The sequence below is a fragment of the Xyrauchen texanus genome, chromosome 47 (genome assembly GCF_025860055.1).
Source record: "Xyrauchen texanus isolate HMW12.3.18 chromosome 47, RBS_HiC_50CHRs, whole genome shotgun sequence".
Classification (NCBI taxonomy): domain Eukaryota; kingdom Metazoa; phylum Chordata; class Actinopteri; order Cypriniformes; family Catostomidae; genus Xyrauchen; species Xyrauchen texanus.
Genome location: NC_068322.1, coordinates 17,501,877 through 17,521,048, shown reverse-complemented (window position 1 = coordinate 17,521,048; position 19,172 = coordinate 17,501,877). Strand labels below are relative to the sequence as shown.

At 47.4% G+C, this 19,172-nt stretch overlaps 1 protein-coding gene across 2 annotated transcripts in view; it reads right to left on the bottom strand.

Moving 5' to 3' along the window:
- LOC127639027 (synaptotagmin-1-like) overlaps positions 1-19,172 on the bottom strand; it is a 287,031-nt gene that overhangs the window by 164,844 nt on the left and 103,015 nt on the right. The gene's annotated exons all lie outside the window — the stretch shown is intronic.

The following is a 19,172-nucleotide window of genomic DNA, read 5'->3' as shown; positions in this document are numbered from 1 at the left end:
TTTCTGTCTTTGGCGAGGATTGGCTGAAATGTGTGACCACAGCTTTCCCCTGCTTCCTTTAAATGGCACAGATACAGAATCATGGGAAATTCCAGCCTCTGCTTCTGGTAATGAGAATGAGGTGTATGTGAGAACAGAGATGGACCTTTTTCACATTTATGGGTTTGGAACATAAAAATTAACTATAGCCAGGTACACTTCTACCATGGTGAATTAGAGACCACATCAATTTCAAGGACTGCTCATTGGTGACATCAAGTGACGTCATTGTTCCATGAAAATTCCCTCCTTGTCAAAACAGAGATTATTTAGCAGAGACGGGCCATTTCTATTCAAATTAATGGCAGAAATTGGAACGGCCAACTGCAGCCAACAGTCAACCCGCCTTACAAGTAAAATAGCCAATCACCTTTTAGATACAGAAATCACCTGTCAATCAACTTGAGAATGGAGTATATATATATTTCCATTCACCTTGAGCTTGGACGCGTGGCTCGCGGTTTCCAACCCGTCGCGATGTCTGACCCAGATTGTCCGACTCGGCTATGCGATTCAGTTCGCCAGGCCACCTTATGTGCGGAAATCGTTACCCTTCTTCTGAAGCATGCGATAGAGCCTGTCCCTCCAGCAGAGATGAAGAAGGGGTTTTACAGCCCCTACTTCATTGTACCGAAAAAAGCCGGTGGATTGCGGATCTTGGAATTACGAGTACTGAACCAGGCTTTACACAGACTCCTGTCCTGTCATTCGCATTCTAGCGAATGTCCGGTATCAAGATTGGTTCGTGGTGGTAGACCTGAAGGACGCGTATTTCCATGTCTCAATTCTACCTGGACACAGACCATTCCTGCGATTTGCATTCGTGGGTCAGGCGTACCAGTATAAAGTCCTCCCTTTCGGCCTGTCCTTGTCTCCTCGCATCTTCATGAAGGTCGCAGAGGCTGCCCTTGCCCCGTTAAGGGAAGTGGGCATTCACATTCTCAAATACCTCGACGACTAGCTAATATTAGCTCACTCTCGAGACGTGTTGTGTGCACACAGGGGCCTGGTGCTCACGCACTTCAGCCGGCTAGGGCTTCGGGTCAACTAGGAAAAGAGCAAGCTCCTCCCAGTTCAGAGCATCTCTTTTCTCGGTTTGGAGTTGGACTCGGTCTCGATGATGGCGGTCTTAGCAGTCAGCCGAGCTAAGGCACGCTCTTTGTGGGCTGTCCCCTGACTGCACTCACTTCCATCAAGAGGGTAGGACACCTGCAAGCGTTCTCTGTCAGCAAAATGTGCCTGGAGTCCGGTCTGAGATACTCTCATGTGATCCTGAGACCCCGACCGAGCTATGTGCCCAAGGTTTCCATGACCCTGTTCAGGGATCAAGTGGTGAACCTGCAAGCACTGGCCTAGGGGGAGGCAGACCCAGCCTTAGCGTTGCTGTGTCCGGTGCACGCTTTACACAGCTACTTGGATGGCATGCAACCTTTAGGATCTCTGAGCAGGTCTTTATCTGCTTTGGTGGACAGTGGAAAGGAAGCGCTGTCTCCAAACAGAGGATCGCCCACTGGATCATTGATACCAAAACTGTTGCATACCAGGCTCAGCATGTGCCACCCCCTGAAGGGCTACGAGCCTATTACACCAGGAGTGTAGCGGCCTCCTGTGCTCTAACCACTGGCGCCTGTCTAGCAGACATTTGCAGAGTAGCGGGCTGTGCTACACCCAACACTTTTGCAAGATTCTACAATCTCCAGGTTTAGCTGGTTTCGTCCCGTGTCTTAGCAGGAACAAACAGGTATGTCTGGGTCAGCCAAAGTACCTTTCACTTCTCTTGAGCTGAAGATGTGCGTTGTTTATTCCCTGTAGTGTTCACAAACGTGTTCCCTGGTTTATTTCCTCCTAGCCCTGCGGCAGGCGAGTTTGCGGAGAAACTCACTGCCAGCCCAGTTCTTGTGCTGACTAAGCCCCGTACTGGGACAGGTGCTCCGCATGCGCTGGTTCCCAGTAGGCAACCCCCTGTGACTTATATTCCGCTGAAATACATTTTCCTGTTGGCAAACTGCATCTTCCTTGGGCAGAGGCCTCTCTGCCCCAGTCACCATGCTCGTAGAGCATCCTCCTCCATTGGCCAGGACATACCATGGGACTTCTCCACATTACATACTTCTGACTAGACTCGGCAAGACCATGTGATGTATTTACACTTAAAATTGCTCGCTCTGGGCGGTGTGTGGTCTCCGCGGTGTCTTCCCCTTGGGAAGGACACCCCCCTCCCCCCGACGTGGACACTGGCATCCCGGTCGGTTAGCGAATTCTCTCTTTTTCTGGGGAGAAAAAGAAAAAAATGAGAGAAAAGAGGCAAGACAAGGGCAAGCCTGTCCCTATCCTTTAGTTAGTCAACTTGTCACAGTTCGACACTTATATTAAAGTCAGGGGAGGTGCACTGTCTATGCGGCACACAAAAGTCTGCCCATCTCGCACCGCCGATCCATGTAACACAGTTCAGCTAGTTGTGGCGTTTTTGTAGGGTGCCCCTAGTGTCACTACATCGACACAACGTCGAATGAGTGACAAATAGGGAACATCCTGGTTACTTCCGTAACTTCTGTTGGATGGAATGATACGTTGTGTCCCTCCTGCCACAACACTGAACTACCCGCTGAAATGGCTGAGACATTATTCTTGGCTACTCAGCACAAAACATGAATGAGCTGTATGCACGACCCCCTCCTTTATACCCGCATGTCCGGGGGAGGGGCATGCAAATACCACTTGCCAATTCCCATTGGCCTTTTATCAAAGATCAGAGGTGTCTCGGGCTCCCAAGAGTGAGCCCTAGTGTCACTACATCAACACAAAGTCTCGTTTCCTCCAGCAGGGAATGGAGCTTACGGAAGTAACCAGGATGTTTCTGCTCAAAAACAACCAAAATAATATTTTTTTTATTCATGTCTCTAAATTTGTGTCATCCAATACAAAGCTTCCCGAAAGCATCACTTGGTCGCTTTCTAGTGATAAACATCACAATGTGGAGCTGGCATATAGTATAGCGAGCATGCCTTGTAGCTTATAGGCTGGATCTAAAAAAAAAGTCTACCCTCCCCTTGGCCTTTCCCTTTAACCCAATAGAAATGGAGCAGAAAGAGCATGTTAAGGTAGAGATCACCTGACCTGAAAACAGTGGAATGATTGAGAGCATGTGAGACCTTTAGACAGTCTCTATGCCCCTCACTGGCTCTGCTTCACTGACAGGCAGTGGAATAACTGTGTCACATGGACCTGTTACCATGGAGAAATTGGCATGGAAAGTGATACTGTTAGCATCTGTCTGAACAGCCATGTTAGTTTTCTGATCTAATTATAAATGGCTGTAAAATGTGTCCCTGACATTAAAATCATCACTGCTCTATTGTACGATAACATGAGATCAGGAATACAAAGAAAGTGTGATGAGACTAATTAAAACACATAGGTGGAACTTACAGTGTTTGTACAAGCAGGGTCCAAAACTAACTTTTGTGGCAGTTAATCTTAATTAACTAAAATGAACAGTCACATTGGCCAAAAGCAGATAAATAGACAAAATTGACCTTCTCTAGAAAAGCTTATTTTAGTAAATTGCAAAAAAAGTATTTTTGCACAGTTTCTTTATTTTATTTATTTATTTCAGGCCATTAATTAAATAATTATTGATCTCAACCAATAATCTAAAATGGATTATTTGAATCCATTTAAATCCACACAATTTTATTCCTTTAAAAAAATTCAAATATATGTTTTTCGAAATCTTGCAGTATATTTTTTTCTTGTCCTATTTCCATTAACAGCATATTTTAATTAACATTTCCATATTATCGTAATGATCCATCTTTTTCATTTTATCTTCCTTATTATTTGCAAAAAAAAAAAAAAAAAACGTTTTCGTTAGTAATTTTGTTGACTAGATTAACACTCTTCTGTGGTGAAACTACAAACACCACATAAACATTAAGGTGAGGGTAGATTTATATCATGAGTTTTATTTTGGGAACACTTGACAATAAGGTTCCATTTGTTAACATTAGTTAACATGAACTATCAATGAGCAATTATATTTTTAGTAACTACATTAATCCTGAAATGCATGATAATGTTCCCAAACACTCTTACATATTCAGGTCTTTAGAGACTTAGCACTTATATATATCAATAATTTATGAACAAAATGCCAGATAGTGTAAAATGTTCCAAATATTAAGACGATTAGAATATAGTAAAACTAAATATATTTTGATATATTTGTCACGAACCCCGCTCCCTCGCTCCGCCCCCTCGAGCTTCCACGCTCGTTCTGCCCCCTCGAGCTCGCACGCTCGTTCCGCCCCCTCGAGCTCGCACGCTCTTTTTGCTCGCTCGAGCCCTCACGCCCACTTTGCTCCTACTCGCTCACATGCTCGTAGGCAATCTCCCTTCCTCGAGTTTCTCACGCGTTTCCAATCCCCCAGAACATTATGACCACCTGCACTCGCGTCATCTGCACTCCTGCACATTTGTTTCACCTGCACTCATCTCATCACCTGTCATGGTTTACACCTGCACTCGCCCCTATATATATCACTACCCTTTCGTCTCACGGTTGTTGGTTATTGTATTTAGTTTCCCGTGTCTTTGCCCCCCGCTAGTCTCGTCTAGTTCTGAAACTCCTCTCGTTTTCCCCTTAGCTTGCCAGCTCCCCTTGTTCCCCTGTCTTTTGCTCCCTCTAGTCCCGTCTCGCTGATCCTGTTTACCCCGGCTTTGACCCTCGCTCCCCTCTACTACTCTCCCGGATTTGCCCCCTTTACTCTCTCCGATTCCCCGGCTTCGACCTCTCGCTCCTCTTGACTACTCTTCACTGGATTTGCCCCTTGATTGTACTTTTGCCTGCCTGCAATAAAACGCAGTTTGACTTACATTGTGACTGTCTCTTCTTGTGCGGGTTACAATATTTTGATGTTTTATTTTTCATAAATCAAGATTTTGCAACAAATCAGGACAAATCTAGAACAGGATTCATTACTTTCACACTAGATTTCATGAGACGAATGACACGTCAAACACATATTGAGTGACACATAACACATAATCTACACATAAGATACGCATATGTCACACATTTGTAGTTTCTCTGGCACTTAAATAGAAGCACAACTTTCAGTAGTACACCCAAAAGACAAATGTCATATTGTACTGTTCATGTGTTACACTTGCTATAATTTACTTCAATGTTGTTTCTACATCAGCTAGCAATGTCAAATGTAAATAAAATCAATCACTGAAACATCAGTGCCACCTTGAGTAAGAAAAAGCATGTGTAATATTTATGTGTAAAGGCATATGGGATACTGATAATTCACCATAATAAATAAATTATAGCTGTAAGTTAATAATATATTAACTAATGTTGATGAATGAAACCTTATTGCAAAGTGTTATCTTTATGTTGAAGTTCCTAATAAACTTATTGGCCAACTGGCAAATAACCAGTGGATTTCTAGGACATTTTTACTTTCATTCAGCACTTTGTGAGTGTTAATTTTTGGACTCTGTGTGCAAGTTTAGCAAAATAGTTAGAGCTGAACTGACTGTATAAAATACAAGCATGGCAAGTCATTACCATGCAACGCCACAGTAATGCAATGTAATGTGGCAATGGGAAGCACATTTCTCAGCTGTGCTGTGATCTATATCACTAATAACATGGCATGGGCATCCACTGTCCAACTATGTGGGTTAGTCTGGCACTGAATGTGACATGTGATACTGTGATATTTCTGTAAATTTCGAATGGATCCCCTAAATAGGTCCATCCTCCCACTTGTCAACACTCTGACCACATCTGAACCTTTGTTTAGTAAATTATGTCATTTAAGTTGTAGAAGTGGCATGCTTGCTACCCCAGATGGTGTGTAAAACTATCAGGCAACCTGCCATTTGTGGAAGGCCTGCCCAAGCCCCCTTTAATTCCTTGGGTTTAAACCATGGATTATAGTATAATATTACTGAATATTCTAAATTAACTAGTATTATTCAAGTCAGTAATATTATTAAATATGTCTGAATCAACTGGGTTTCACATACTCTACAAAAGTAATATTTAGGGTTAGATCAGGTAGAAATGAATTCTTGAAGATATGTACTGAGGTTTTTCCATTTAATTCTTCTTTAGAAATGAACAACACCATTAGTTAGCCAGTACATAAAATAACAACAACAATAATAATAATAATAATAAAAATGCATTTAAAAACACTTTATTGTCTAACTGTGACTTACTGTGATGGTAAGCCTACAATAATGATTTTACATTCAAGGCTGTTGGGTTTGATTTGGCATTAATTTCAGGCTTCCGTTATTTGTTCCTGCATGTTTATACCATATCTGTAAACAAAGTAAAGAAGGTGCAGTGGCAGATATGCTACTTTGTTGAGACTACATATTTTTTGGATATACGTCTTGTAGGACTTTCTTCTTAGGCCTAATATCAGTGACTCTTGGAGGACATTTTAGGGATTTGGCATCATGGCATTATATCGTCATGGCAACAATATTGTAAAATTGCATAGAACTATACACAGAAAAGGTTAGTAAGTGGTTTTATCATGTTAACATGTATATTGTGTATGACATGTGGCTATACTTTTGAAACGTATTGAGTGAATATTTGAATGCTTTCTGATTTCCCCCATTCACTTCAGCTGCAAGTGCCTCACTGTAACTTGCTTTTTTTAAACATCAATATCAACATTATGCCACAAATGCTGTCAACTGAGCTTAACTTATATTGAACCCAGAGTATTCTTTTTAGTATTTATATGGTAATCATCTCACTGGTAGTAGCAACATTTCATGTCTAATTTCTTATTAGAGGTCACAAAGCAGGATTAACTAGCAAGCATCCAAATATCCCCCAGGCATGTCTCTCTGACGTGTCCAGCTGTCAACAGTTGATAAGACAGTCCAAAGCACAACTTTCTTCCTTCATTTTTCAATACTTGACTTTAGCATTAATGTGAGTCATGTGCCAAAAATCTGTGATACATCTATGACAAGGTTATTAAAAGAACAATCTGAGGATCGGTGGGCAGAAATCAAGAGATGAACCGGGGATGTGAAATAGCTTCTGGTATGACTGTGGTCATATCAGCATGGATGCTTCACCGATTAACGAAATAGAGAAGAAATTAAGTAGTGGAATGTGATGTATTGAAAGAGGAACACTGGGCATAGCCTGTGCTGTTAGGGAGAGGCCTGAACAAAAGCAGCCTTATCTGTCGAGAAAATGAGTGAGACGGGCTGATGATGGTAATACACTGGATAAAGTGTGGAAAAAGAGAGGGATGAGAGTTGCTTGTGCAAGAGAGGAACTGAAAGCCTGCTCAAAGTGCCACTAATGCACTCGGGAGTGGGGATGATGTACACCTCATTAAATTGAAGAGGGCAAAGCTGTTGTGTACGTACAGCACTGTAAAAGCTCACAATATTCAAATACCCAGGAAGGTCTTCCATTACTAGACCTAGTACATATCTTCAAATTATTTTGATCCAAAATCAGATGCCTGTCTAGAGAGATGAAAGACATTCGAAGAAGCTGCTAGTTTTGTGGTGTGTTGATTATTCGCACAGATGGATTGATTTTCTCATATTTCTCTTGATTGTTCTCTATTGATGTTGATGTGCTTTGCATAACAATGTATCCAACATCTTAAATTAGTTTCCAGAGGCTTCACTCTCCACATGAGAGTTGTGATTACCGAGGGCTGCTTGAGTGGCTTGTCAATCTAGCCGGTCGACAAAGAGCAAGAAGATGGCTTCTCTATGTGGAGACTTCATGCTTGCTGACTCTCAGAAAGAGAAGAGATGTCATCTATCTCAAAGGAGGCTAATTTTTTTTATAAATAAATACATCAAAGCATGACAGTGGGCTCGACTGGTTGAACCAATTGCTCCAATTTAAATGTAGTTCCTATAATCCTCCATTTCCATGCTCCATGCACTGTGCCTTCTCTCATGGTGGTAGAGTTACCCAAAACCTCATATGGGATTGAGCTTGAACATCAAATACCCCCTCAGTTTCTATTAAAATGCATGAATGACCTAGACTATGGTTTTTCAACTGGGGGTCCACGGACCCCTGGGGGTCAATGAAGATACTGCAGGGGTCTGATACGCATCAGTTTTTTTTCTCTATTAACTCTGTTATTGTTTTCTGCCACCTCGCGGTGTAAATGCAATATCATTCAACAAAACAGGAGTTCTCAGTTACCAAGTGAAAGCGTCTAATAACGGGATTATTGAGATAAAGCCAGTAATAATCAGCTGGTCATGTGATCGCCAAATGGTGTAGCTCATTAATGTTCACCCTGCACCATATAGTAAAAACCAGCTTGTTCTCTAATACTGGTATGACTAGAGTCTTCATCTCATGCATTGCTTGGATGGGCAGCTTCGCAAACTTCTGAAATTTAATCCAGTACCGATTACAAATGACATGACTTAAATCAGTAACGTAATATTTAAAATGACTCTTTGTATTAAATCTTTTTGATTTCTTTTGAATTGCTAATGGAACATTTTGATGAAAATACTAATTATTCATTTTATACCACCCCTGGAGTTGCAAGTTCGAATACATGGCATGCTGAGTGACTCCAGCCAGGTCTCCTAAGCAACCAAATTGGTCCGGTTGCTAGGGAGCAGGACTGGACTGGTTAGATAAATCGGCCCGGGATTTTACATGGCAACTGGCCCAAAACTTGTCTGTACTTCGCCATTATGTTGTCCATTATGCATAACGCGGCGGCTCATTTTAGCTTATCACGGCCAATTTGACGCATTTTGCGGCTGACACACCAGTTGTCCCAATGGCCAGTCTGCTCCTGATCGGCCCCAATGTGTGTCGGTCTACCGGGAAAATGCCCAGTATGCCAGATTACCAGTCCAGCACTGCTAGGGAGGGTAGAGTCACATGGGGTAACCTCCTTGTCGTCGCTATAATGTGGTTCTCGCTCTAAGTGGGGTGCGTGGTGAATTGTGTGTGGATGCCGTGGAGAATAGCGTGAAGCCTCCACATGAGCTATGTCTCCGTAGTAACATGCTCAACAAGTCACATGATAAGATGTGCGGATTGATGGTCTCAGACATGGAGGCAACTGAGATTTGTCCTCCACCACCCGGATTGAGGCCAGTCACCATGATGACTTAGAGCACATTGGGAACTGGGCATTCAAATTGGGGCGAAAAAGGGGAGACAGTTTTTTTTTATTTTAAATGTATTAAGTACCAATAAACACAACTTATGACAAGGCTCTGTGGAAGACTCGATTCTGAATGGTCAATGGCACCATCCAGTGGTCAGATATTGGTACATATCTGGGGATATCAGTCCGCTCATCTGGGTTCTGCAAGCCGTCTCCCCTACTTCTTGGATCACTGTGCGATCTCTACAAGTAAGCTAATAAAATAATTTCAACTCAATATATATATATTGATATATGTGTTATATATATATATGCTTGGCTGAAGACAGTGCATCAATCATAGATGACAGCTGGGACAAGGTCCGAGAGAGAGCAAGAGAGACACTCACAGCTCAGCAAAGAAGCAGTGCAAACATTAAATATGAAATACTAGTTGCTCCAGACATCCTTCACACTTCTGGTTGTTAAGCACTTTACTGTAAAGTCCACTGGAACTCAAAAGCAATATGTCTTGATTTGGTCCCCAGAGCTGTCCACAGCTTCATTCTATTAAAAATAAGATTTTCCATATATTTAGCAGCTTACATCTAAATACAATTTTGATGGTAAGGGCACCCTCCATCTTGCTTATACTGCTGTAATACTGTACAGAAGCCATTTTGCTCACAAAAAGAATCAGTTGGTCAGTACACATAAAACAGCAGCCAATCATATACACTCAACGTTTGGTTATGTATGTAACCTCCGTTCCCCGAGGGAGGGAACGACACGTTGTGTCGGAGAAGCGACACTAGGGGTCTCTCTTGAGTGCCGATATTCACCTCTGACCTATTGAAAAGGGCCAATGAGAATTGGCAGTCAGTATTTGCATACCCCGCCCCCGCATACGGGTATTTAAGCGGGGCAAATACGGAAGTTTAGTCAGGATTTTTCTGAGGAGCCAGAAATGGTCCGGCCACAACAGTAGCTCGGTTCAGCGACATGGCGGAGGAAAGACACAACGTGTCGTTCCCTCCCTCGGGGAACGGAGGTTACATACGTAACCAAACGTTCCCTTTCTGATGCTCTCTCCATGTTGTGTCGGAGAAGCGACACTAGGGGACCCATTCCAATCTTGCCATGCGCTGAACCGTGTACGTGAACCGCCGATACAGAGGCGGGCAGGGATTTCATCCAGTGCCGTGCATCGTTTGTACCTGGCTGCACGTACCCTTCCCCAATGCCCCATAAGAACATCGGAATCCTTCTAGTTACCCTGGGAGGGGAACAAGGCGATGTTTGCCAACATGGGTACGGGCCAGCCTGGCTGGGCCTCTTTTCTCTCTATGTTTCTCACATAGAGCAATCACGGCCGGGGCCCTTACACGCATATAGGGAAGGGGGTCTTACCCAGACCCTGCGGAAACCACACCTGCCCTTTTTCTTGGGGAGAAAAAGTGGTAGACACGTCACACGGCCGTCTTAGGGCTCGTGTGGAAAGTATGGTGCGGTGGTAGATCCAGCCTCGAAAGGGGGGAGTTGCTACAGCACGGCGACCAGGGCAGCTGTAACTGCCTAAGGGAGACACGGGGGTCCGCTCGTAAGGGGACAGAACCGTGGAATTACACACAGGGGGAGTCCGAGCAGGAGGCCAGTACAGGGTAGCCATCAGGGTACCCGCAATGGCTTGGGTCGGCGAGTTCCTCCGCTGAACCGCTGACCCGGAGGGCTGGGGAGGAATCGACCAGGGTCCCGACTCGGAGTGGGGCGCCCTGGGAAGAAGGCGCACTACTTTACCTTGACGTCAGGAAAAGGGCGCTGGGCGCAAGCGATCCACCCGGCCGGTCGGTCTACGTGTTACCGAGTTCTACGGGCTCGGACCTGACAAAACACGAGACGCAACCGACTCAACGCAGAGGTTGTAAAACCTCGCGAAGGTGTTGAATGTTGCCCAACCTGCGGCTCTACAGATGTCTGCTAGGGAGGTGCCCTTGGCCAGTGCCCACGAGGATGCAACACCCCTTGTTGAGTGAGCTCGGACCCGCAAGGGTAGGGGCACGGCCTGGGTGTGATAAGCCAGTGTGATGGCGTCGACAACCCAGTGGGCGAGCCTCTGTTTGGAGACGGCATTCCCTTTCTGCCATCCCCCAAAGCAGCCAAAGAGCTGCTCAGAGTGTCTAGTGCTCTGTGTGCGGTCCAGGTAAATGCACAGGGCACGCACTGGACATAGCAATGAAAGGGCTGGGTCTGCCTCCTCCCAGGGCAGCGCTTGCAGGTTCACTACCTGATCTCGGAAGGGTGTGGTAGGAACCTTGGGCACATAGCCCGGTCGCGGTCTTAGGATCACAGACGTATCTGCCGGACCGAACTCCAGGCAAGTGTCGCTGACAGAGAACGCTTGCAAGTCCCCGACCCTCTTGATAGAGGCGAGCGCGATCAGCAGGGCCGTCTTAAGAGAGAGGGCCCTGAGTCCAATTGATTCAAGCGGCTCGAAGGGAGGTCTCTGGAGTCCTGCCAAGACTACCGAGAGATCCCAGGAGGGAACTAGGCCTGGCCGGGAGGGATTCAACCTCCGGGCGCCTCTCAGGAACCTGAGGATCAGGTCGTGCTTACCCAAAGACTTGCCATCTACAGGATCTTGGTGGGCGGCAATGGCGGCAACATACACCTTGAGGGTGGACGGGGACAGCCTCCTGTCCAGCCTCTCCTGTAGGAACAGGAGCACTGACCCTATCGCGCATCTCTGTGGGTCTTCAGTTCGGGAAGAACACCTGCGAACAAACGCCACATTTGGCTTGGTTGATTGTATTCACAACGGTCGCCGGTAAGCCGGCTAGCTCTTCCGCATCCCGTCCAGGGACCAGACGTGGAGGTTCCAGAGGTCTGGGCACGGGTGCCAGAGCGTGCCCCGTCCCTGAGAGAGGAGGTCCTTTCTCAGGGGAATTCGCCAGGGAGGAGCTGTCGCGAGAAGCCTGAGTTCCGAGAACCAAGTCCGAGTGGGCCAGTAGGGCGCCACTAATATGACTTGCTCCTCGTCCTCACTGACCTTGCACAGCACCGGTGAAAGAAGGCTCACTGGGGGAAATTCGTACTTGCGCAGCCCGGAGGGCCAGCTGTGTGCCAGCGCGTCTGTCCCGAGGGGAGCCTCTGTTAGGGCGTACCAGAGCGGGCAGTGGGAGGTTTCCTGGGAGGCAAACAGGTCTACCTGGGCCTTGCCAAACCGTTCCCAAATCAGCTGGACCGACTGGGGGTAAAGCCTCCACTCCCCGCCGGGCAGGCATTGTCGTGATAACGTGTCCGCTACGACGTTGAGCTTGCCGGGATGTGAGTGGCACGCAGCGACTTGAGTCGCTGCTGGCTCCATAGGAGGAGACGGTGGGCGAGTTGTGACATGTGGCGGGAGCGTACGCCGCCTTGGCGATTTATGTACACTATACATAATGTACGCTGTCCGATCTCACGAGGACATGTTTGTCCCGAACTAACGGGAGGAACTTCCTGAGAGAAAGAAGGACGGTCAGCGACTCCAGGCAATTGATGTGCCAACGCAGCGGGGCCCTTTTCCAACGGCCCGCTGCTGCATGCCCGCTGTACACGGCACCCCACCCGGACCGGGAGGCGTCGGTTGTGACCAGAACGCGTCGGGACACCTGCTGCAGGGGCACTCCTGCCCGAAAAAAGCAGAGGTCTGTCCAGGGTCGGAGTGTTTTGAGGCAGGCGGGGGTGATCCTTACCCGATGCGTGCCGTGGTGCCATGCTTGTCTCGGGACTCGAGTCTGGAGCCAGTGCTGGAGTGGTCTCATATGCATCAATCCCAGCGGCACGACCGCCGCGGAGGACGCCATATGCCCCAGGAGCCTCTGGACAAGTTTTAGAGGGACCACTGTGCCTGGCTTGAAGGAAGCGAGGCAGTCCAGCACCGACTGAGCACGCTCGCTCGTGAGACGTGCTGTCATTGAGACTGAGTCTAACTCCAACCCGAGAAAAGAGATGCTCTGAACCGGAGTGAGCTTGCTCTTTTCCCAGTTGACCTGAAGCCCCAAGCGGCTGAGGTGCCAGAGCACCTGGTCTCTGTGTGCGCATAGTAACTCTCGAGAGTGTGCTAGGATGAGCCAGTCGTCGAGGTAGTTGAGAATGCGGATGCCGGCTACTCGTAGCGGGGCAAGGGCCGCCTCTGCGACCTTCGTGAAGACGCGAGGGGACAGAGACAGGCCGAAGGGGAGGACTTTGTACTGAAACGCCTGGCCGTCGAACGCGAACCGTCAGACGGGTCGGTGTCATGGCAGAATTGAGACGTGGAAGTACGCGTCCTTCAGGTCTACCGCTGCGAACCAATCTAGATGCTGAACACCAGCCAGAATATTTCTCTGCGTGAGCATTTTGAACGGGAGTTTTAACAAGGCCCGATTGAAAACTCGCAGGTCCAGGATTGGTCGTAAGCCGCCGCCTTTCTTGGGTTCAATGAAGTAAGGGCTGTAGAAACCCTTCCTCATTTCGGTTGGAGGGACGGGCTCTACCGCGCCCTTGGCTAAGAGGGTCGCGATTTCCGTGCGCAGGGAACTGGCATGCTCGCCGTGTACTGCGGAAAAGCAGACGCCCCTGAAGGGAGGCGGGAGCCGGGCAAACTGAATTGCGTAACCGAGTCTAATGGTCCGGTGCAGCCAGCGTGATGCGTTGGGAAGCGAAAGCCATGCTTCCCAGCTCTGCGCTAGGGGCACCAAAGGGACGAGTATTTTGGACGTACCCGGCGGGGCCTCGCAGCGGGGCGGAACAGGTAATGCAGCGTCGGGCGGCTTCGTTGCGGCCTGAGGCTGAGGTGCTGAGAATAGACTCAAAGCACTTACCTTGCTCCGCGCGCCCGGCAGGGGGCAGGTTCGTGACTGAGGAAGAGGTCTGATGTTGGCGTCCTCTGGACTCGTCTGAACCGGCCGGCCGGGGGACAGTCATGGGCAGGCGGAAGGCGGGATCGCCGCGTACGGTGTACCGGGACTGTCGTAATCTGAAAGCACATTGCTGTGAGAACGGCATTTGCGGGCCAGGTGACCCAGAGGCAAAGGAAATAGCTCTTTTATTGAGAATGTGGGTACCACAGCCCCCGTCAGGGGGTGTGGCAAATGAAAAAACAAAGGATTCTCCACCCGGCCCTCCACCGGGGGACGGAGCGGTCTTACCACCTCCGCAGCTAACGTCTTCGGCTCTGGGTCGACTGTCTCAGGAACGCTTGGGAGCCTTCCGGGTCCTAGAGGGGGTTCGTGAGACAGGGGGCGTACGCCGCCTGCGGGGTGCTCGACGCTGGGGCTGAGAGCTGGGCCCAGGTTGGGGCGGAGCAGGAGCTGGTTTCTTCACCTCAGGGGGACGCCCTCGGCGAGCAGACAGGGCAGGGCCCGTAGCGGCAGGTGTGCGGCGGGGCATGATGTGAGAGATGGCCTCCGTCTGCTTCACCGCGGAGAACTGTTGGGTGAAGTCCTCGACTGTGTCGCTGAAAAGGCCAATCTGGGAGACAGGTGCGTCCAGGAAGCGGTTCTTGTCAGCCTCACGCATCTCAACCAGATTGAGCCAGAGATGGCGTTCCTGGACCACTAGGGTGGCCATCGCCTGTCCGAGTGCCTGCGCTGTGGCCTTCGTCGCTCTCAGGGTGAGGTCGGTCGCTGAGCGCAGTTCCTGCAGCACATCAGGATCAGGTCCACCCCCGTGCATGCTTCTGAGTGGTTTGGCCTGGTGGACTTGCAGGAGGGCCATCGCATGCAGGGCGGAGGCAGCGCGTCCAGCCGCACTGTAGGCCTTCACGTTGAGTGAGGATGTTGTCCTACAGGGCTTGGATGCGAGTACGGGGCGGCCACGCCAGGAGGTAGGGCTACCGGGGCATAGATGGTACGCAACTGCCCTATCGACCTGGGGAATCGCCCCGTATCCGTGGCGCTCTCCGCCGTCGAGGGTGGTGAGAGTGGAGCGGGTGGCACCTAGACGAGCGGAGAGCGGGGCTCTCCACGTAGACGTCAGCTCGTCATGCACCTCCGGGAAAAACGGGACCGGGGGGATGCAAGGCCGCGAATGGCGTGCTGCCCCCAGGAACCAGTCATCCAACCGTGAAGGCTGTGGGGAGGATGGAGGGTTCCAATCCAACCCCACGCTCACGGTGGCCCGGGAAAGCATGTCAGACATCTGAGCGTCGGCCTCAGCCTGGGCCTGCTGGCCCGAAGGCGGCAGTCCAGGGGAGTCCTCGGCATCAGACATCACACTCTCCGATGCAGCGGCGAGCTCATCTGCTTCGGGCTCGGGAGGATAGACAGCCGGGCCGTGAGGCGAGCCGCTATCGCCGCGAGCGTAGACGGGGACCAGCGAGCGTGTCGGGGAATGGGAGGTTCGCGGGGGCTACCCGGCGAAACTGCACCGCTGCCGCCCCAAATCGCCCTCAGCGCCAACCGCATCGTCCTCAATCCCGTGGGAAGAAGGAGCAATGCGGGGTGCAGCTGGGGTGGCTTGCTCTCTGTTGAAAGCAAGCCGCGACCATAGCGTGGTCATGGTCATGTTCTCGCAGTGAGAACATGAGCCATCCACAAACGCCGCCTCGGTGTGATCGCGGCCCAAACACACGAGACAGTGCCTGTGGCCGTCTGAAGCGGAGAGCACTCTACCGCATCCAGGAACAACACAGGGGCGGAAGGGCATCTTGAAAAAGACGCGTCCTGAAAAGAACGTTCAATGCCGCTGTGTTTTGCTCTTTTAGAGAAATTACTCTTTTAATAGAAATTGCTCTTTTAAATACACAATGTGTGTGTGTGTGTCTGCGCTGTCGAAGCGCTCAGGGGCAACAATGCACGTCGTGCAATGCCTTTAAGGAGAAAGCCGCTGTTGTGCGCCGTCAAGATCCAACAGCATGCAGATCGTCAGAGGAAACAGGAACGTTTGAGTGGTGTGTAACTCGCAGCAAACTACAGACAGACCATGGGCTCCGAAGAAATTTTCTGACTAAACTTCCGTATTTGCCCCGCTTAAATACCCGTATGCGGGGGCGGGGTATGCAAATACTGACTGCCAACTCTCATTGGCCCTTTTCAATAGGTCAGAGGTGAATATCGGCGCTCAAGAGAGACCCCTAGTGTCGCTCTCCGACACAACGTGGAGAGAGCGACAGAAGGGGAAACATGGTTATTTAAAAAGTAGAAGACTTTTAGTCCAAAGGTGTGCACAATTTGAGATATACTGCTCGATCCTCATATGTTTACTTCACTTTTCTGTAGAGAGAATTGTCATTTATGTCCATTTCCTACTAAACCTGTCACTCTGTCAGTCTGGCTTTTTGTTTTACATGGTCGTGACATAATTTCTCTGTGTCTGTCTTGTGGTTTTTTTTGTATTTGTGTGAGCGCACAGCTTCGGTTGTGGTGTCCCTGCCGTGCACTCTTCGGTCGGTCTTGTGTTTCATGTCTGGAGCATGGTGTCTGGATTCTGACTTCCCTGTCTGGTTCGGTTTTGGTTTTGATGTCAGGGTCCGGACACTCATTCTCCATGGCTTGTCTTTTATTGGCGGGAGTGCATTGCACTTATGTCATCTTGGCGGCATGCACTTACGTCAGTCGTTTGTGTCTGTCTCTCTTGCCTTGTGCTGCGTGCCCGGGCCACGATCTGTCTTCACGTTGTGATGTGGTACGGTCACTTCAGTCTGAGCTGTCTGGTTTATTTGTGGCCAAACTCTTGCACATTATCTTGTCTTGTGTTGTCGCCTGTTGCGTGCATCGCTTTGGACTCGAGTCCAAGTCACAAGACCAATTTTAATGGACTTGTCAAGAACTCGGATGCATATTTACTCTGACTTTACTTGGACTTGAGCCTGGCATTTGCGATGCAATGGCAAACAAACAAGCAAATAAATAATGTAACGTAGGGTGACCATACATCCTCTTTTTCGTCTGGCCGGGATTTAAAATTTGCTTCTAAATATTTGGGATTTGGCTTTGTCTTCATAATGATGTGCTCTCTACAGTTAGTGCGCATCAGTTTTCACACGTATAAGTCCTTACTTGTGATTATTCTGGCTGAGAGTGGCACGCACTCTTTCAAAGTACTATCTCTCTCTCTCTCTCTCTCTCTCTCTCTCTCTCTCTTTCTCTCTCACTTGCCATATGCACACACGCATGCTGTATGTGTGTGCGTGAAAGGGATCTCCGCACATGCCTTGCCACTCTCACCAGAAACATCGATAGTGTAAGTAAACTTTTAAAAGTACGTTCCCCAACTCTGAAAATTATTAAATAGAACAAATGTTTTATCAGACTCAAGTTACTACACAAAGCCATTTCTAACTGAACACGTTGACTATATCGAGGCAAAATCAAATATGCTAGGGATCAGGGATATTTAAACTAATATGACGTATGAAATAGACCATGGAAATTGAACAACTCAGTCCATATTTGTAGTTCAACCTCTGTAAAGCTGGCACTTGCATTTCAATGGCAAAAAGTCAGAAAATACATTGAAGAACACAAGTGAGGGGAGAAGTCTCTATTCACCTATTATCCATCCTAAATATACTGTGAAAAGAACAACACATCAGCTCAATGAGAGTTTGTCATTCAAAAATGTATCTTAACTTTAGGGATGTAAGCTACACCTGGACACAGCAGGAGGACTGAAAAGTGATGTTTAGTAGAATAAAAATACATTTCTAATGGTATCTGATCTTTTCTATTTTTATTTTATGTTAAATTTTCTGGGCATTATTAAATGTTTTAATATAAACATTTATTAAATGTATTAAACACATTAAATGCATTTAATTAATTGTATTACATGTAATTCACCCACAATTTTATTTTTTTTAAATAAACTAAATTCAAAGGACAAATTAAAAATTAAGTAGAACAAAAAACAATAATTACAATTTGAAATAATAACTCTGGTTGTAAATAATGCAGATTTCACTTTCTTTAGTCTTTGTTTGAGTGGAGGAGAAAAATCAACACAGTAAACATTGAACACAGTAAGACAGAACAAAGTAAGAATTGTTTTGAAGGACAGTTTTGTCTTTATACACCTAAAGCATATAATTTCATTCTGAAACCAATTTGAACTTTGTTCAGCAGGATACTAATCATAACGTGTGAATATGACATGCAACAGAGGGTTTTTTTTGCAAATTTTTGAAAGCATACAAATTGTTTTTCTTAGCTGTGAAGGTTAAAATAAGCTTCAAATATAAAATGTATATATATATATATTATATAACAGGGAGGTAAGAAATAAAGAAGAATTAATTAGATCTGCACAAAAAAGTTACTGAATTTAAAAGAAAAAAAAACTCTAGTTGCTACACTCACGCTGAGCGAGGCGGGAATGTATGTGAATATATATGTGTTTGTGTGTGTGTGTGTGTGTGTGTGTGTGCGTGTGTGTGAACCACTGACCATGGATGGCAGGGAGAACTATTCCAGAGGGCTTGAGGTTCCAGAGAAGCCGACACAAGTCAAATACCTGAACTGGTTACTAGACAACACCCTTCAGCATTAGAAGACAACAACACTCTGCAACCAGCATAAGGAAGTGCAGTGCAGAACCTCTTCACTCTGTCATTAACACTGGCCAAACACAGAGTGCGTCCCGCACTAGCTCAGGAACTGATCTCATACACCCTCGGGTAATCCGTGCACCTCTCTTTTTCCTAGATCCTCTCCACTCACTCATTTGTCTCCATCTTTACCTTTTCCTGCACCGCCACAGACTGGACTCGGGCTTGATTGTTTAAAGACTCTGACTTGACTAAGGTGGACTTGGATCCAACTCGGTGATGTTATTGAAGGTTACACTGTTATTGCTGTTATCAGTAGGGATATGCACGCATAGTCAACATTCGATGAACCGTTCGACATGCCACTATTCGAATACTAAAATCACTATTCGGTTATTCTACACGTGCAATAGAGGCCTTCAACCTGACCCACACTCTACAAATATTGGTCCATTTTTCAAGTACAGGGTGAGTTAGGGGCTGTT